Here is a 20000-nt window from a genome sequence, read left to right on the forward strand (position 1 = left end):
AGAGAGAGAGAGAGAGAGAGAGAGAGAGAGAGAGAGAGAGAGAGAGAAAGAGAGAGAGATCCAATATATGCTAAGTCCACCAAAGGGAATCAAGACGATAGAGACAAAAAAGAGGCATATTGGGAAATAAAGATGACATAACATCTAATATTCAATAGGGGACTTTGGGGACTGTAGCAAGGAACAAAGCAATCTATCCATTGCTGATTTTGCAAAAAGGAAATAGGGAGCTAATGCCAGCACCCATGTAGGGTCACTAAGAGACAAAAATAGCAGCCAAGGGCTGAGACAGACAGCAGGATCTGGTCCCAGCTTCTTGTCTAAGGGTTGCAGAATAAGAGGTGGAAGAAGACGAGGAATCCATCAGCCAACTGGATTGTAGAGGGAACAGGAGCAGGGTCTAGTAACCCTATTCAAGAGGTCAAGAGGAGGGAGAACATGGCTCTATCTCAAAGCCCAATTCATGAACTGTGGCTAGAAATGTGAGTAAACAGGAGAAAACTACAAATACAACCAAGAAATTTAAGGGTTACGAGAAACGTAAGAAGTAAAGCAAAATGAAAGTAACTCCACTAAAATACAATTGGAGTCACAGAAAAATAATTCCTTGGGCACAAGGACTACAACAGTAAATCAAAGAAATAAAGCAAAAGATGGCAAATACAATTAGAAATCTTGAGGAAAGGAGTATAAAGAAGAATATGTATGTTATAGTAAAAGATGAAAAACATAAACAAAGTAGTGGACAAACTCAAAATTGAACGAAGCAAACAGAGTTTCACATTTAAGCGACTCAACATAAAATGTTAGAAAAAAGTGAGTAAAAAATAACAAGAATATAAGAGATCTTTATAATGAAAAAATAATTTGCTTGGAAAACAAGTTCAGGAGAAATAATTTAAGAATCACTAAACTCCCTAAAACCTGTCAAGATCTATGAAAACCATAAGGAAAAATGAAAATAGAAAAAATCAATTGATCACCTCTTTAATGCAATTGCAAATTAAATGTAATCAAATTTCAGAGCTTCTAAGTCACTGAGAATGTATTGCAAGCAGCCAAAAAGAACTTAAAGTACTAAGGAACCCCAGTAAGGATCACACAACACTGTGACTATGACAAAGAAGAGGAAATCTTGGAATATGATACCCCAAATGGCAAAATATAAATGGTTATAATCAATAACAAATTATCCTGCAAACATAAATATAAACCTCCAGGGGGAAAATGGAACTTTGCTAGTATAGAGGATTTTCAAGAATTGTGGATAAAAAGAACAGAGCTAGACAGAATCTTTGAAACACACGAATAAAAAACAAATGAACCTTAGAAAAGTTAATACATTTGAGCAATTAGAAGGAGATAAAAGATGAAGAAGTACTTAAATTTAAAAAAAGGCAAAGGAGACAAATGTGCTTTCAGAATCCCACTTTCCTTAAAAGCCATAAAATGACAAAAGGAAGTCAAATGTGGGATTGAAGTTCAAATTTCAACTACAGAATTAAATTAATAAAAAGGAACCAAAAGGAGAAAAAGAAAGAGCAAGAATCAGTAATAGTGATCTGGGCTGGATGAAGAAGATGATGAGAGAAATGGTTCAGACTACTTCAATTAGAAATTATTAGTATAGGTTTCATTTCCTTTCTTTTTCAACTTTTTTTTTTTACTTGTAAATAGGTAATGGGGAGCAAAGAGGTGAAAAATTTAAAAAGAATATTATAGAGGAAAAAAATTGGCAATGATAGTCATGAGGCTGAAGGGTATGAAATCATCTATAAAATAGAGGGTAGCGAAATGAATTACAAGTAGAAAGAATAATCCAATGAAATCTACAACTTTAAAAATAAATATTCACAGAGAGTTAAAATGAAAGACTAGAGCAAAAATTTGTTACAACTCAAGTAAGTCTTCCACCCCACCCAAAAAAAAATGATGTGACAATAACGATCTCAGAAAAGCAAAAACAACAATAGATCAGGTTAAAAGATGTAAACAAGGAAACAACAATATGTTTCAAGGCACAATAAATAATTAAATTGCAACAATTATATATGTATATATGTGTTTGTGTGTGTGTGTATGTGTGTGTGTGGTATTATGTGTGTTTACATAATCTTATATGTGTATATGTGTGTATAGTATTGTATATATGTTCCAATAACTATTATAGAGCAGTAGATAGGACATCAGGTTAAGAGTCAGGAAGACCTATGTTCAAACTGGCCTGAGACACTTACTAGCTGTGACCCTGGACAAGTTAACTCTGCCTCAGTTCCTAATCTGTAAAATCAGCTGGAGAATGAAATGGAAAACTACTCCAGTATCTTTGCCAAGAAAATTTTAATATGGGGTCACAAAGAGTCAGACACAACTGAAATGACTGAACAACAACACATACACACACACATATACACACTTAAGCACCCCTTACACACATATACACATGTACACACACATTTTGTATGTATGTGTGTTTGTGTTATCCATTTGGTAATAGAAACCTATTTTACCCAACAGGGACGTAGGAAAGGAAGGAGATAATAGAAAGGGGGGATAAAAGGGAGGGCAAATAAAAGAAGTCAATGGTTAGAAGCAAAACAGACTTTAGAGGAGGGATGGGATAAAAAGAAAGAGAGAAAAAATAGAAGAAAATAGGATGGAGGGAAATGCAATTAGCAATCATAACAGTGAATGTAAATGGGATGCACTCAACCATAAAACAGAAGCAGATAGCAAATGGATTAGAAACTAGAATTCAACAATATGTTGTTTACAAGAAATACATTTGAAATAGAGAGACACGCACAGAGTTAAAATAAAGGGCTGGACCAGAATCTATCATGCTTTCACTGAATTAAAAAAGGCAGGGGTAGCAATCATAATCTCAGACAAAGCAAAAGCAAAAATAAACCTACTTAAAAGGGAAAAGCAGGGTAACTATATCTTGCTAAAAGGTACCATAGACAATGTAGTAATATCAATGCTAAACATATTTGCATACCCATCCAAATTCTTTTTTTTAAATTTTTTATTAATTTATTTTGATTTATCAACAATCACTTCCATAAGTTTTTGAGTTTAAAATTTTTCTCTCCCATCTCCCCAAGATGACACACAATCTGACATAGGCTTTACATATACATTACTATTAAACATATTTTCACTTTAGTCATGTTGTAAGGAAGAATTAGAACCAACAGGAGGAACCACAAGAAAGAGGAAACAAAACAAAACAGAAGAAAAATCAGCAAATAGTATGCTTCAAACTGAATTCAAACTCCATAGTTTTTTTCTTTGGCTGTGGATAGCATTTTCCATCATGAGACTTTTGGAGATGTCTTAGATCCTTGAATTAATGAGAAGAGCTAAGTCTCTCAAAGTTAGTCATCATATAACATGGTTGTGACTATGTACAATGTTCTCCTGGTTCTGCTCACTTCACTCAGCATCAGAGCATACAAGTCTTTCTAGGTTTTTCTGAAATCAGCCTGTTCATCATTTCTTATAGCACAATAGTATTCCATTACATTCATATACCACAACTTGTTCAGCCATTCCCCAATTGATGGGCAGCCCCTCAATTTCCAATTCTTTGCCACCACATAAAAAGCTGCTATAAATATTTTTGCACATGTGGCTCCTTTTCCCATTTTTATGATCTCGTTGGGATACAGCCCAAAAAGTGCTATTGCTGGGTCAAAGGGTATGAACATTTTTATAGCACTTTGGGCATAGTTCCAAATTGCTCTCCAAAATGGTTGGATCATTTCACAACTCCACCAACAATGCATTAGTGTTCCAATTTTCCCACATCTTCTCCAACATATATCATTTACCTGTTTTATTATGTTGGCCAATATGATAGGTGTGATGTGGTACCTCAGAGTCGTTTTGATTTGCATTTCTCTAATAAATAGTGATTTAGAGCATTTTTATATGACTATACATGGCTTTAAATTGTTCATCTGAAAACTGCCTGTTCATATTCTTTGACCATTTATCAATTGGGGAATGACTTGTATTCTTATAAATCTGACAGGTAAACTATTCCTTGCTCTCCCAGTTTGCTTACAGTATCAGCCTTTGTATCTAAATCATGAAGCCATTTTGACTTTATTTTGGTATATGGTATACGAGATTTTGGTCTATGCCTAGTTTTTGCCATACTCTTTTCCAGTTTTCTCAGCAGTTTTTTTTTTCTGTTTGACTGATCCTCACTGTCTCACAGAGTCATTAGCTTCCACTTACCTAATTCTAATTTTTGGCAAATTGTTTTCTTCTATTAGATTTTGTACATCCTTCTCCATTTGGCCCATTTTATCTTTTAAGGAGTTTTCCTCAGTGAGTTTTTGTGCCTTCTTTTCTGTTTGGCCAATTCTGGTTTTTAAGGAGTTGTTTTCTTCAGTGTATTTTTTCCCAAGTGACCAATTGTATTTTTGAGGGACTTGTTTTCTTCAGTGTACTTTTTATTTCCATTTGGTCAATTGTATTTTTTAAGGACTTGTTTTCTACGGTTAATTTTTATCCTTCCTTTTCCAAGCTATTGACTCTCTTGCATACCTCTCATTTATTTTCCCAATTTTTCTTCTACCTTTCTTATTTGACTTTTAAAATCCTTCTTTAGCTCTTCCAAGAAGGCTTTTTGGCTTCAGATCAGTTGATATTTGCTTTTGATGTTCCAGATGTGGGTTTGTTGACAATGTGGTCCTCTTCAGAATTTCTGCCTTGATCTTCACTGTCCCCATAATAAGAATCTGTGGTACATTTCTTTTTGCTCATGGTTTTTGATTGTTTCCTGGCCTTTAAAAAAATGAGTTCTTCTGCTGGGGAGCAGGGACACTGACCCAAGCTTCTTGTGCCGGGAGCCCAGGGCCTGGTCACCGGCTTTGTATGTTAGTGCTTCAGATGCTGGAAACTAGAGGCTGTAGGGTTCTGACAGCATACTTGGTGTTGGGCTGAGATCAGCAGCAATCCTGGAGCTCTAGGGGCAGAATTGAGTGGTTTGGCCCCTAGAGGTTCCCTGCTCACCTGGGCTTTTCATTTTCTTTGATTCCTTGCAGATAGATGTTTTGCTGCTCAGGATGTCTCTCCACCCGGGGCTTTCCCACTTGAGGCTGTGCTTCCCAGAGTTTTGTGTGGCTTGGGAAGAGAGTTTCTGGGTATTGTTAAATCCCTAATGCCAGCCTTGAAGAAGTGATGCACTCTCTGAGCTCATGGCAGTCATTTTCTAACTTACGGCATGTGAAGAAGCAGCACATCTCACAATCCACCCCCTGCTTTATATCTCCCTTTTATATGTAAATTTCCCCATTAGAATGTGAGCTCTTTGAGAACAGGTACTGTCTTGTTTGCTTTCATTTTTCATCCCTAACACTTAGCACAGTGCCTGGTAAATACTAAGCACTTAATAAAATTCTCTCTGTCTTTGTCTCTCATCTCTGTCTCATATATTTCAGTCTTGAAACAGTTCTACATTTTGGCTTCATGAAACTTTAACAATGAACTTTATTTTCAGCTTATATTCTGATTTCAGACCAAAACTCTTAGTCCCTAAAAGCTACACGTGGCAAAGATGTTGCCACTTCAGAAGTTTCCTTTTAATTTTCTATTATCTACCATTTCTATGCATACATTCATCCTCTCAAGTTAAAATTGATTTTATTTAATAAGGTGTCTCAGATAAAGAGTTATAGGAAATTTAAAAATAAACATGTTATAACATCAGATATGACAGTACAATTTTATTATTAAAAAGTATGTAGTATACTATGAAACTTCTATTATGTCAAGTTAAAGTGTGGTTATTAAGGTAGATTAGGCAAGACGTGCAAAAATCTGCTGAGCAAATTTGTTACAGTAATTTTGTTTTTCCTTAAGCAGATTCTTCCTTTATCCTGAATATCTATGATAATTCAAGTGTTCTAAGGTCCATTATAATTAAGAAATCACAAATTTATATTGGACAGTCATAAACATTTCTTATGTTTTCTTATTATTAAGCATTTTAGTGGGGATACATTTTTTTTTGGTGAGGAGATTGGGGTTAAGTGACTTGCCCAGAGTCATACAACTACGAAATATTATGTGTCTGATGCCAGATTTGAACTCAGATCCTCCTGACTTCAGGGCCAGTGCTCTATCCACTGCACCACCTAGCTGACCCCAAAGGGAATACATTTTTGACTATAGGTTAGACTAAATGACTACTGAGGTCTCTTCCACTTCTTAAATTCAGGTATACTATGAATTGGTCATAGAAAAGGGAAAATCCAGAGATAGACTGACATGCATCCTAGATGTTGGAGCACAAATTTCAGCAAATAGGATTTAGAGAAAGAAGATCTAAGATCTTATGGAATATACAGGAGAGATTAAAGAAAGTTCTAAAAAATGAAATTTTGAGGCAGCAAAAGGGGAATGTGGATGCACAAGGGATCTCATCAATTAACTTTAAGCTTAAAAAGGTGATTAAAAGGTAGAAATAAAGGAAGATAACAATATGAATTAAAAAGAAAAAGGTCTGATATGGTCCTATAAGAATATGAGCAGCGCTAGAACTTAGACTGAATGGTAGATACTGATGAAAGCTAAGGACCAAAATAAGATTATCTTTTTTTTTCTCATTCACTCAACAAGCATTTGTCAAGTATGTGCTATATGTCAGGTTCTGTACTAGGCAAAGGGGATTTAAAGATAAAGTTAAAACAAAATAATCCCCGTCCTAGAACTGATATTCTCTTCTTGCCTCTTCTTTCATCCCTACTCTCTCATTTTCAGTCTCTTCCTGTCTACTGGTTGCTTCCCTATCATGCTTCCTTATGCTTGGCTATGCCCCCACCCCAAGCCCTTCCTCCAACAAACTACACTTGATCCATCCATCCCCACTAGCTATCATTTCTTATCTTTTCTTCTGTTTTTGTGGCCATAATCCTTGAGAAAGCTGTCTACAATCAGTGCCTTCAGTTCCTTTCTTATCAATTTCTTCTTAACTGCTGTGTGGCTTCCTACTTATCATTCAGCCAAAACTGCTCCTTCCAAAGTTACTAAGGATCTCTTATTCACTAAATGTAATGGCCTTTCCTCAATCCTCATCCTTACTGAACTCTCTATAACCTTTGATACTGTAAATAACCCTCTTTGATACTCTCTCCTTTTTAGATTTTCACAACACTACTTTCTCCCAGTTTTCCTCCTAGGAGTTTGACTGCTCTTTCTCAGTCTCCTTTGCTAGATCTACACTGAAGTCAGACCTGCTAACCATGGGTTTCTGATGGTGCTGTGTTCTGAATTCTCTTATCATCTCCCTTTATACTATTTCACTTGGTAATCTTATCAGTTCCTATGGATTAAATTACCATCTATTTGATGATCATTCTCAACTTTATTTATTCAGCTCTAACCTCTCTGTTGACCTCCATTCTTGTATTTCCAACTGCCTTTCTAAAAGGCATTTTGAAGTAGATGCCATGAAGATACTTAAACTACCTATCCCAAACTGAACTCATTATCTTTTCCCCAAAACCCATTCCTCTTCCTAAGTTCTGTATTATCGTTGAGGATACTGCTATGCTCCCACTTACCCAAGCTCATCTATAGACATCATCTTCAACTCCTCATTCCTCCATAACCAAACTGTTGCCAAGGCCTGTCAATTTTATTTTCATAACATCTCTTGCATACATCCCTTTCTCTCCTTAATACTACCCCCAGTTTAGTATAGTTTCTCATCACCTCACCTCTGGACTATTGCAATATGTTTCTCCAGTCCATCATATACTTAGCTGTCAAAATAATCCTCCTAAACTCAGGTCTGACTATATGGCCCCTCTCCCTCTACTCAATAAAGTCCAGTGGCTCCCTATCACCTTGAGAATAAAACATAAAATCATGCATTTAGAATCCAAAGCTCATCTTAACCTGCCTCCCCCTGAAACTTTACTTTCTCATACATTACATTCCCAACCCCCAAGTATTCAGCAATCTAGTGACAATAACTTCTTTGCTGTTACTTGAAAAAAGCCATTCCATCTCTCAGTACTGGGCATTTTCTTTGTGTCCCAGATGCTTGAAATGTTGGCTGCTTCTCTTCCTAGAATGTTCTCCCTCCTTATCTCTGCCTCCTGGTCCAGCTAAAATCCTACTTTTTACAAGGAGTGAAGTGATGAAGCCTATACTATACTATGAGAAGCCTTTCCTGATCTCCTTTAATTCTAGCACCTTCCCTCTTTTGATTATTTCAAATTTATCCTCTTTGTATCAAGATTGTACATAGTTTGTTCCTGGTTGGGCCGGTGTTTGGTAGGGCACCAGCATGGAAGTTGACGTCCGCCATAACAAGTTCCGGAAAGTCCAGCGCAAGGAGCCCAAGAGTCAGGACATCTACCTGCGGCTTCTGGCAAAGCTCTACCAGTTCCTGGCCCGTGGAACCAACTCGACTTTCAACAAGGTTGTCCTGAAAAGACTGTTCATGAGCCAGACCAACCGGCCCCCTCCGTCCCTGTCCTGAATGATCAGGAAAATGAAGCTGCCCGGCTGGGAGAACAAGACGGCTGTGATTGTTGGGACTGTGACAAATGATGTCAGGATCCAGGATGTCCCCAAGCTGAAGGTGTGTGCCTTTCGTGTTACTAGCAATGCGCGGAATCGCATCCTCAAGCTGATGGGAAGAGCCTTACCTTTGACCAGCTGGCCATGAGGTCACCCAAGGGCCGGGGCACTGTCCTGCTGCCTGGTCCCCGGAAGGGCTGTGAGGTACACAGGCATTTTGGGAAGGCACCGGGCACTCCCCATAGCCACACCAAACCATATGTCCGATCCAAGGGCCGAAAGTTCGAGCGTGCCAGGGGCCCACCGTGCCAGCTGAGGCTACAAAAACTAACTGCCTTCCTCCTTGTTATATTACAGATTTTTGGACAACTACAACAACAATAGCAACAACAACAACAACAACAACAACACCAAAAAAATTGTACATAGTTGTTTTCATGTTGTCTGTTCTGTTAGACTGTGAATTCCTTGAGGGCAGGGACTGTCTTTTGCATTTATTTGTATTCTCAACTCTTAGCATAGTACCTGGCACCCAGGAGGTACTTAATAAATATTTACTGCTTGAATAATAGGCTAGCATTTCAGTTGATCCTTAAAAGAAATTAAGAATGCTAAGATATGGAGGTAAGATGGAGTATATTCCAAGTAAAGGGCGCAAACTGTATGATGGCATAGGAATTGAATGTTATGTTTACAGGCATAGTAATCAGGCCAAAATAATAGGCTCTTCGGAACAGAGAGCCTGTGAAACAGAGTAATGCACATTAATTCATGAACAATATTTTGTTCCAGAGACAATAGAGAACCTCTGGAGCTTTACAAGTCAGAATGTTACATGGGCAAACCTGTGCTTTTGGAATTTTAATTTGGCAACTGTGTAAATACTGGATTGGAGGAGGGAAAAAAATACAAGGAAAGAAATTAGTAAGTTATTGCAATAGTGTAGGGTAGAGGTGATAAGAGCCTTCTTACTATGAAATACTAGGGTATTTCATGTGTGAGTGGAAAGAAGGAGATGAATTTGAGATATTGATGATCAGTAAAACTTAAATTATGGTATCTAATTGAGGAGTCAGGAAGAAAGAACATATTAAATTCAAAGAAGGGCTAGGATTACTGCTCAGAGCGCAAAGGATTGTGACAACAGATGATAGAGAGATGACTACTTAATTTTTATTTTTGTCCTCTTTTCTCAGTCAAGATGAACAATATTTGAACTAGAAAGGATAAGATAAAACAGCTAATAGGAAGCTGATATACAAGATTTAAAAGAATATAGTAAGAGAACACTGAGCTGCCATTGATGACTTCAAATCACTAGACCCAGAAAGACTATATGCTGGGGTACTGAAAGAACTGGGTGATATTGCTGAGCCACTGAAGTAATCTTTGAATGATCCAGAAGAATGAGATACTACAGGACTGAAATAAGGAAAATGTTGGATAGAATTTCAAGAGACAGATAGATAATGCAGCAAGTTTGAATGTTGGAGTTGGTGTCAGGAAGATCTAAGTTTAGACACTTTCTAGTTGTGAGAGCCTGAGCAAGTCACAGTTTCCTCATCTGTATAACGGTAGATGCAATACTAGTACTTACCACAGGGTTGATAGGAAAATCAAATAAAATATCCTGATAAAATGTTTATCTCAGAAGATAAAATCTTTAATAATTACAATATGCTATGATTATTATAATTATCACTAGTATCATTATTAACTACTACTGCTATTAAGAAGAGTCTGAAAACATTAGATTGAAGTAGATTCTTGAAAAATTCAAAAGCTTATTATAAAAAAGATGCTTAATGAGCATTTAAAAATAGAACAATTAATTACAGAGAGCTAATATCTCTTCATCAAGAATATGGCATACCAGAACTCCTTTTCCTTTTTTGATATGGTTCCTAAAATGAGTATGTTATTGATACTATTTTCTGATTATAGTAGAACATTGTAGTGATATTGTTTTTTAGTGGAAGAGATGGAGAGATATGGGCCAGATGATAGCTGTAATTAAGTAGTTTTAGAACTTGTTTGAATGTATAGTATATATATATATGAATATGAAATGTATATGAAAGTGTAATCATATAATCATAAAGGGCTTGATCATAAAGGACTTAATCATAAAGGTCTATTTGGAAGCACTAAGGGCACTAGCGGAGTACTATAGGGATCTATGATTAGATGAGCACTATTTAACAATAATTTAAATAAAGGCATAGATAACATGCTTGTTATGCTTTCATATTATACAAAGTTGAGAAGTATCAATAGTATGTTGGCTAAATCAGAATTCAAGAAACTTAATAAACCAGAATATCAGATCAAATAAAATGTAGTGAAATTAAATAGGGATAAATATAGAGTATTACAGTTAAAAAGAACATTATAAGTACATGATGAAGTGAGTAAAGCTGGGAAGAAGTTTGTTTAACAGGGATCTAGAGATTTTGGCAGAGTGCAAACCAAATGATTTCATTATACATAATGATAGTTAAACAAGCTACTTTGAGAGACATAGTATCTGTAGGTAAATGATAATTTTCTTTTGCTTTACCCTGAATATACCCTATCTGAAGTACTACATTCATTTCTGATTGCTGCATTCTATAAAGGATATTAGTAAGTTTGAGAGTCCTGACAGTGATATCTGGGATGGTAAAAGGCTTCTGGATAACACCATACAGCTAGACTTGATTCATGGGAATAATGAATGCTGTAAAGTCATTCCATTACTTCCATTGGGTTGGAACCAATTACGATGTCTTACATAATTATAACTTAGAATAGTATGAATTCTAATACATGTAACCAATTCAATACAAATTACTGTCTTGTTATCTTTTTTTTTAATATTTAATGTTCTATAGCCTTTTATGCATGAGGATAAAATAACTGCTTTTTTGATTTAAATAAGTATATTAGGAAGTAAGAACAACTTCTATAGGCTCATTAAAAGCATCCTTGATACAATTCCAGTAGTAGAAAAAGCAACAAGGATGCTATGTACCTCATCTTCTTTCCACTTGATTTTGAGCTTCTCTGCTAGGTATATATATTTTGAAAGCTCTTTGTTCCATGTAGCTCGGAACTTGTAATTATTTAGGATATCAGCATGTATTTTAAAAGTTGTTCTTTAGTTTTTTAATGGATCAATATTATGTCTTAATGATTATGAGAAGCAGTTCAGCCCTTGATAATAATCCAGTTAACATCTAACATCTAGGTTCAAGCCCTGAGGCAAGCCAGCAGCTCATGCAAGCCAGAAGTGAGGCCCCACCCACAGTGCAAGCCAGCAGCTAGGCCCTGACACCAGTTTAACAACCTTGGGCTAGTGCCCACTCAACTTCAGCAGCAGAGTCCAACTTTTACATAAAGTGAAAAGTCACAAAATAGGCTGGAAAATGAGCAAAAATCAAAGAGAAAGAATAGAAAGAAACAGAAAGATTCTACGGTGACAGGGAGGATGAAGGAATAAACTTAAAAGAGGGCAATAATGTCAAAACAATCACCTGCGAAGCCTCAAAGAAAAATTTAAATTGGTTTCAGGCACACAAAAAGAACTTCTGGAAGAGCTCAAAAAGGATTTTAAAAATCAAATAAAAGAGGCAGGAAAAAAAAAACAGAAAAAGAAATGAGTGATGCAAGAGAAACATTTGAAAAGAGTAAACAGCTTGGTAAAGGAAGCACAAAAAATGGGAAAAGATACACAAAAATTGACTAAATAAAACAAATCCTTAAAAAAATAGAATTGGCCAAATGGAAAAGGAGGTACAAAAATTCACTGAAGAGTACAATTCCTTAAACAATAGCACTGACCAAATTGGAAAGGGAGATACAAAGGCTCAGTGGAGAAAATGATTCCTTAGAAATTAGAATTGGGTAAATGGAAGCTAATGACTCCACAAGACATTATGAATTGGGCAAATGGAAGCTAATGACTCCACAAGATATTATGAAACAAGAAAACAAAAACAAAACAATTAAAAACTAGAAGAAAATTTCTCATTGGAAAAACAACTGACCTGGAAAATAGATCCAGGAGAGATAAAGAATTATTGGACTATCTGATAGCCATGATCAGAAAAAGAGCTTGGACATCGTAATTCAAGATGTTATACAAGAAAACTGCCCTGATATTCTAGACCCAGAGGGTAAAATAGAAATTGAAAGAATCCAACACACACTTGCTGAAAGAGATCCCAAAATGAAAACTCTCAGAAATATTATAGCCAAATTCATGAGCTCCCAGGTCAAGGAGAAAATACTGTAAACATCCAGAAAGAAAAAATTCAAATATCATAGAGCCACAGTGAGGATTATACAGAATTTATCAGTTTCTACATTAAAGGACCAGAGGGCTTGGGATATGACATTCCAGAAGGCAAAGGATCTAGGATTACAACCAAAAATTACCTACCCAGCAAAAATGGGTACAATCCTGCAGGGGAAATAATGAATACATAATGAAATAAAGAGTGTTCAAGTACTTCTAATGAAAAGACTAGAGATGGAAAGAAACAATTTTGACTTTCAAATATAAGACTCAAGAGAAGTATAAAAGGTAAACAGGAAAGAGAAAATGAGATTCAATAAGGTGAAACTGTTTATATTCCTACATAGGAAGATGATACTTGTAACTTTTAAGATCTTTATCACTATTAGGACAATTAGAAGAAATGTAGATAGAGAGTGTTGACTATGATGGGATGATATAAAAAATTAAAAGGTGAGAAAGAAGGCTGCACTGGGAGAAGAGGGAAGGGAAAGATAGAACAGGGTAAATTATCTCACAAAAAAGAGAAACAAAAAGGCTATTATAGTTGAGGGGAAGATGGAGAGGGTGTGGTAGGAAACCCTTGAATCTTACTCTCATTGGAATTGGCTCAAAGAGGGAATAACACACACTTAGTTGGATATAGTAATCAATATTACCCTACAGGGAAGCAAGAACAGACAAGGATAAGGTTAAATTGTTTTTACGTGTAGTTGGGGAAGAACAAAATATTTTAAAAAAATAGGAATACGTCATGCCAGATTAACCTTATTGCCTGTTGTTTTTTTTTTCTTTACAGTAACTAAACTGGAAGATCAAGGTAATAACATACAGATAATAAATCTATATTTATTGTAGGATTAGAATGTTCTTATAGAAAATATAGGTGGCTCTAGATTAGATGATAAAATAAGATGTATTCAAAGCACACTGAGTGGATGGATTCAAATGTCAATGATTAATGATTTAATATAAATTTGGTTAGAGGGCCCTCAGGATCTGTGCTTTATCCTATTTTGTTTAACATCAATGGACAATTGGACAAAAAGATATATAGATAGATAGAGATCTATATCTATATAAATATCTACCTATCTATATAGATATATAGATTTATGTCTATATAAATATATGTGTATATATATATATATATATATATACATATATACACACATATCAGATAACTGAAAATTGAGATAGCTAACAGTAGATGACATTCAGGATCCAAAACTACCTACCTTAGAGACTTAGGCTGCATCTAATAAAATCAAATTCAATAGGGCTAAGTTTAATGTTTTACACTTGGGTACAAAAAGAAATCAAGTTCACAATTACCAGATGGAGGTTGTATGATTGGGCAACAGTTCTTCAACAAAAAGACATGGGGGTTTATAGTGGCCTATAATCTCAATGTGATTCAGAGATATGGTGTGGTAACCAAAACCAAAATCAAAACCAATCAAACAAACAAAAAACAACTAATATAATCAGGGAATGGATTAACAAGAACATAGTGTCTAGTAATTAAGGAATGATAACTCCTCTTATCACACTTTATCTTGAACATTGTGTTTAGCTCTGACTACCACCATTTAAAGACATACATAAGCTTGAGAACATCTAAAGGAGGGAGACCAAAGTGGAGAAGAACCTTGAGTTCAGGATATAGGAGGACCAATTGAAGGAACAGTGGATATTAACCTTGGAGAAGAGAAGCCACAGAGGAGACATGATAGCTATCTTTAAGTATTTTAAGGGCAGCAAGATAAAGGATGTTTTAGATCTATTTTCTTTACCCTGCAGAGGGCAAAAACAGGAACAATGAATAAAAACTGGAAAGAAGTAAGTTTATGTTTGATTATGGAAAAAAATTCCTAATAATTAGAGCTGTGAAAAAGTAGAAATTGACTGCATTGAGAGGTGAAGGGTTCATCTTCTTTGGAGATCTTCAAGCAGATACTGAATAATAATATTAATAGTAATAATAATAACAACAATAATAATGACTATCAGTTATATAGTGCTTACAATGCTTTACAAATAGTATCTCATTTCATCCTCATAACAACCCTGGGAGGTAGGTGCTTTTATCATCTTCATTTTACAGTTGAAGAAACAGGCAACTTGCCCAAGGTCAAAGTTAGTAAGTATATGAGGCCAGATTTGAATTTAGGCCTTCCTAACTCCAGGCTCAACACCCTATCCAATAAGCCAACTAGCTCTCTTCTGGATTACCAATGTCAAATGTATTATATTGAAGTTCCTTTGTGGTATGATTTGGACTCAATAGTTTCTGAGGTCTCCTTAAACTCTAGAATTCTGTGATTCTATAGCATTCCCCTGATTTACCAGGAGAGTAATCCTGTTTTGTTTTTTTTTAAAGGATATAGGTTAAGATGGTATGACCAGTTGTTGAGGAAGTCACATTGACTCTTTGTTATCAACTGCTGCTCTTTGTATATATTTATTAGCTATCCCTTTAATAATGCATTCTAGATTTCCTCCTAGGAATCTTAACTTTAGCTTACTGGCCTATAGTTTGTAAAATCCAATCTATTTCTCTTCTCTTCCAACTATTCATTTTTTTTTTTAATTGGAACATGTTTCTCTTTTCCAATCACATGGTACCTCTCCTATTTTCTATGATCTTTCACACATCACTGGTAGTGATTCAACAATCACATCTGATAGTTCTTTCAGTGTCCAAGGTGTAGTTAATTTGGAAAAAAAAAAGTCAGATTTTTTTTTTGTTCTTTGGAAGCAAAGCTATAATTTACCAGATTATATATGTGTATATAATACTTTTTGAAGGGCCTAATCATGTTAATATTTTACATATTTATGTACTGGTCCAGTATCACTCACTTTCAAGATGGTTACAAGGAACATTTGACTGAGTTGGCAATGTTGTTCCTCAGCAGCAGGAAAGGGTAGCTTAGACAAGACATGACTTAACCCTACCCCTGGAGACTGTACACCTTACCTCCACAAGACATTAAGCTCCTGCCAATTTCTATTTTCTTTTCTCAAAGATTGCAAACCTCATCTCCCCAGGGTTTTTGATCCCTACCAGCCTGTAAACCAGCGGGTATAAATTCAGCTTCTAATTTGTAATTACTAGGACTACATCATAACAAGATAGATCAAGCATTATTAGGTCTACCTTTATTTAATTAGAGAATACATGCATCTCTAGAACTAAAAGTACTATAGCTTAAAAAAATCCTCTCACAATGCTTTAGAGTTGCTCTAAAAATTAGTTCATTTTGGAGGGTGAGGGAAGGGAGAGGTTTCTTTCACTTACTGTATAGATAATGCATGGCAGCTCATTATTACCAGCATTAATAATGTTCAGAGCTCTGCATATTTTTCAAGAGAATTTGTTGTTGCTAGAGAAAATAAGGGTAGCACCTTACAGAATTGAAGCCGACAGTTTTCTCTTGAATCTTTACTTCTTCCCTGTGCATACTCCCTATTATTAATGTATATTATTACTTCAAATATGTCAGAAAAAGAGACAAACAGTCAGAGGCAGAAATTTCTCCCTAATTCACTCTGCCTAGCCAGCAAAATGTAACACAAAATTATTCAGGGGAAAAATACAATTTTCTGTCATCTCTGTCATACACTGATAACAAAGCTACAGGCTAATATGTTTTGATATTTTTGTCACTCGTTTATCATGTGACCTTTCATGCTATCATTAATACAGCTGAGGGACAGAGGAGATACACTGAAATAAGGGTGTGGAGAAGTCAGATTGCTTCTCTAACAACTAACGGTCAGTCACAGAAATTTATGCTTTTCGTCAGTATAGCACTGACTGAAGAAGAGAAATTGTTATTAAAATTTGATATTACTGTCTAGGCTCTGCCATCTAGAATTTGCAACTTTTAGCAATGATGGGAATACTGGAGGGTTAATAAATTTCCCTTTGAATTATGATATTAATACAATACAACATGCTTGTTCAGATATTCTGGGTATATGTATGAAAAAATTGTATTCTAGATATTGGAGCATTGCATATTAGTCATACTTGTGACTTGCTAAATCCAAGAAGCATATTAAAATGTGTTTGAAATTGCTCTGAATGGGTTCATCTAAAACTGTTGATTTTTTAAAAGCACAAATGAACCAAAATAATATGCAGTATTTGGATTATGTTAAGGACAAAGGAAGTTTAATATATTTTGTGTTTTTTCTTCGATGATAAATGATACCTGGTTTAAATTTGCATTCAGCCTTACACCATTTCTGACAATGGTCTGGATTTTATGTTGCCTACAGAGGCTGGACTGTTAAAATTCCAATATAAAACTAATTTATGTTTGACATTAATGAGTTAAGAAATATTTTATACAGTACATCAGGGCAGAAAAAGAACTTTACAGGGTCCTACTAAAAGCATATTACTTGTGAGGATGAGTATTATGTTAAAAAATGAAAAAAAAATCTTTCATTAACCAAACTATTCACTCTTTCAAAATCCTGTGATTTTTAATGTTTAAATTAAGAAAAGCATTTTACTATTTTAAATTGTATAGAAAAAATACTATTTTAAATATATGGATATAATGCATTCGCTTTTTCCCCAAAGAGTGCACCTCTATAAAAAAGGTTATAGATAAAACTATTAGCTTTAGGTATATATTACAAAATAATTTTAGTACTATAAAATCATCTTAAATGGAATTATGTTTTATATGATTGTATGTCTTTGAAGATTATTTTTTAAAAATACAAATAAATTAAAAATGATCTTTCTGTATTAAAGAAAGAGAACAAAAAGTAAGAATGTGTTTTATATAGAATGGTTAAGTAGGTCCTAGAGTGACTGTGAAAATGTATAGTAAATTTTTCAGCCTTATTATAATATGTATTATACAAGTTACAAAGCAAAGTTTTTTTGGCCTAGAAAAGCTTTTGTTTAGTATTGGATGAAATTTATTTGAAATAGGGTGGTGGTTTGAGCGATATTTGAATTTTTTTATTGCATTACAGATTAATTGCTTATTTTCTAGCTGTCATTATGTTGTAAGATGGTATTATGGTTTTCTAAATGGAGGAAGCCATAATAAGGTCATCTAAGCTTTATACTTATAAACTAACTTTACTTACTAAACATGGGGGGGAAATCACCTGGGAGTAGCTTTCATATGATTAAAAATTCCATTTGTAATTCTGATCTCAATTTTGTTCAATTTATATTTGCATTTTCAATACAGAAATATGAAATGTATCTGTGAAAGTACTCATGTGAAAATATCTTGAAAATATACATTATATATTAGTTTTAATAACAGAATGTAAACATATTGTAGCAATTAACAAAGAATAATCATGAACGTGTGGTTTCTAAGTGTATTGCTGATAAACCTCATTAACAAATACAACTGTATAATATGAATATATAAAATAAATGAGCACAATATGGCATAGTTGAAGAGGTCACAGGAATAAATTTAAATAAAAAACTCTGATCTAACTTTGTACCTTTTCATTATGCTCTACTTATGCAAGGATTTGGTAAAGTGAACTTCTGTATAGCCCATCTATCAGTCACAATAACTCAGATCTGAGAAAGAAGCTCTAATGTGAGGATGAGAGCAAATTCTGTGTGTGCTTGTTTCATCCTCTGAATCCCTCCAACAGATTACTCATTGAGCTGAATTATACCAAATTTATTTTTTTTTAATTTTTAGATTGAGAGGTGGAAAAGTTCATTCTGAGGAGAATCTAGGGATAGTCTAGAGAAGGAAAAATGAATAATAAAAGTCTTTACCATGTAAGAGCCAGAAATCTAACACACCGAATTGAGAACGTACCAAATTATTTCATATTGGTTCTTTGGATATCCATCCAGGGAACTCTAAACACCTTCAATTTTGAGTCACATAGGCTCTGTGTATAAATATTTTGTAATGATCATTTTAAAGGCAATTTACTAAATATTTTGTAATTAGCAACCTTCAAAGAAATTCAATGTTAATTTTATGTATACAAAATCTAGGCACCAAATACAGTGTTACACTTTGTTTTTTCTCATACAAACACTTAGATCATTTAAAGGTCTTCTTTCATTGTAATGAGATTTTTTTTTTTTTTGGTGGGGCTGGAGGGGGCAGGAAGAGTAGAAAGAAGGGAGAACAAAGATAAATAGAACAACAAAATCCTAACTTAAGCCAAGGCTTCTCTCTACAGCTGTCATAGAAGGATGTTTTACTTTAATTCTGATGGAAATGTGATTATGAAATTATTAAATTAAAGCTTTGTTTCCAATCCAAACATGTTATGTTTAGTTGGAAACAGCGATTTTAAGTCCAGGATTCATGTTTGCATGTAAATAAAGCAAGAGGCACAAACAAAGCCAGCAATCTCATATACTTGCCTTCAGTGGTAAAGGATGGAAAGCCTGCCTGCTACCAATCAGCAAGTGGTTGCTATGGTTACAAGGTCAGGAAATATGCCTTTTCCCCAGTTGTCCAAGGCTTGCACATGTCACTTCTGAAACTATGAATTTTATATACAGGTCAGGAGATGCATACCAAAGAAATAAACAGTGAACTGGACCATAATGACAGCCAACGTTCAAATGTCCTTGAATTTTAAAAATATCTATCCAAACACATTTTGTCATTTTGAATAGGTTAGGTTGCTTTTTTATACATATATAAAATTGGAGCAATTTTTTTCCATAATGAAATTTTGCAAAGTACGTACAAACTATACCTCATTATTATAAACATACATCAATAATTTGTTTCAAGGGGAAAAATATTGTTTTCTCTTATAAAACTCTTAAATGACTACACTGTCATATTTAAAAATATAATTTCATACAACTTGTGAACACAGTTTAATACCTACTTTCTGGGAAAAAAAGATTTAATATTGCTATATTTATCAGTAGACAAGATGGTGGTTAAGCTGTTAATGAAGTGCAGATGGTCCTATTTTAAACTACAAATGTTTCTTGGCTTTTATGCCATCTTGGGAGAATATTTTAAGGTCCTATCAAAAGTTTGAAAAATTATAGAGCATTTGTTAAATCATTTAACTATGAGAGAAATCTTGATTGTTTTTGTGTCAATGAAGAATTTACTGGGTAAATTAGGTAAAGGCCTCTCAAGGGACTTAACATTTTGCAGTAGATAAGGTAGGTCAGGGGAAT

General features: G+C 34.6%; 1 pseudogene; it reads left to right on the forward strand.

Annotated features, from left to right (window-relative positions):
* Positions 1–8311: 8311 nt before the first annotated feature.
* Positions 8312–8878, forward strand: LOC114054326 (annotated as a pseudogene).
* The last annotated feature ends 11122 nt before the right edge of the window (positions 8879–20000 follow it).

This window comes from Vombatus ursinus, unplaced genomic scaffold (assembly GCF_900497805.2).
Source record: "Vombatus ursinus unplaced genomic scaffold, bare-nosed wombat genome assembly UNPS02014812.1, whole genome shotgun sequence".
In the NCBI taxonomy this organism is placed as follows: domain Eukaryota; kingdom Metazoa; phylum Chordata; class Mammalia; order Diprotodontia; family Vombatidae; genus Vombatus; species Vombatus ursinus.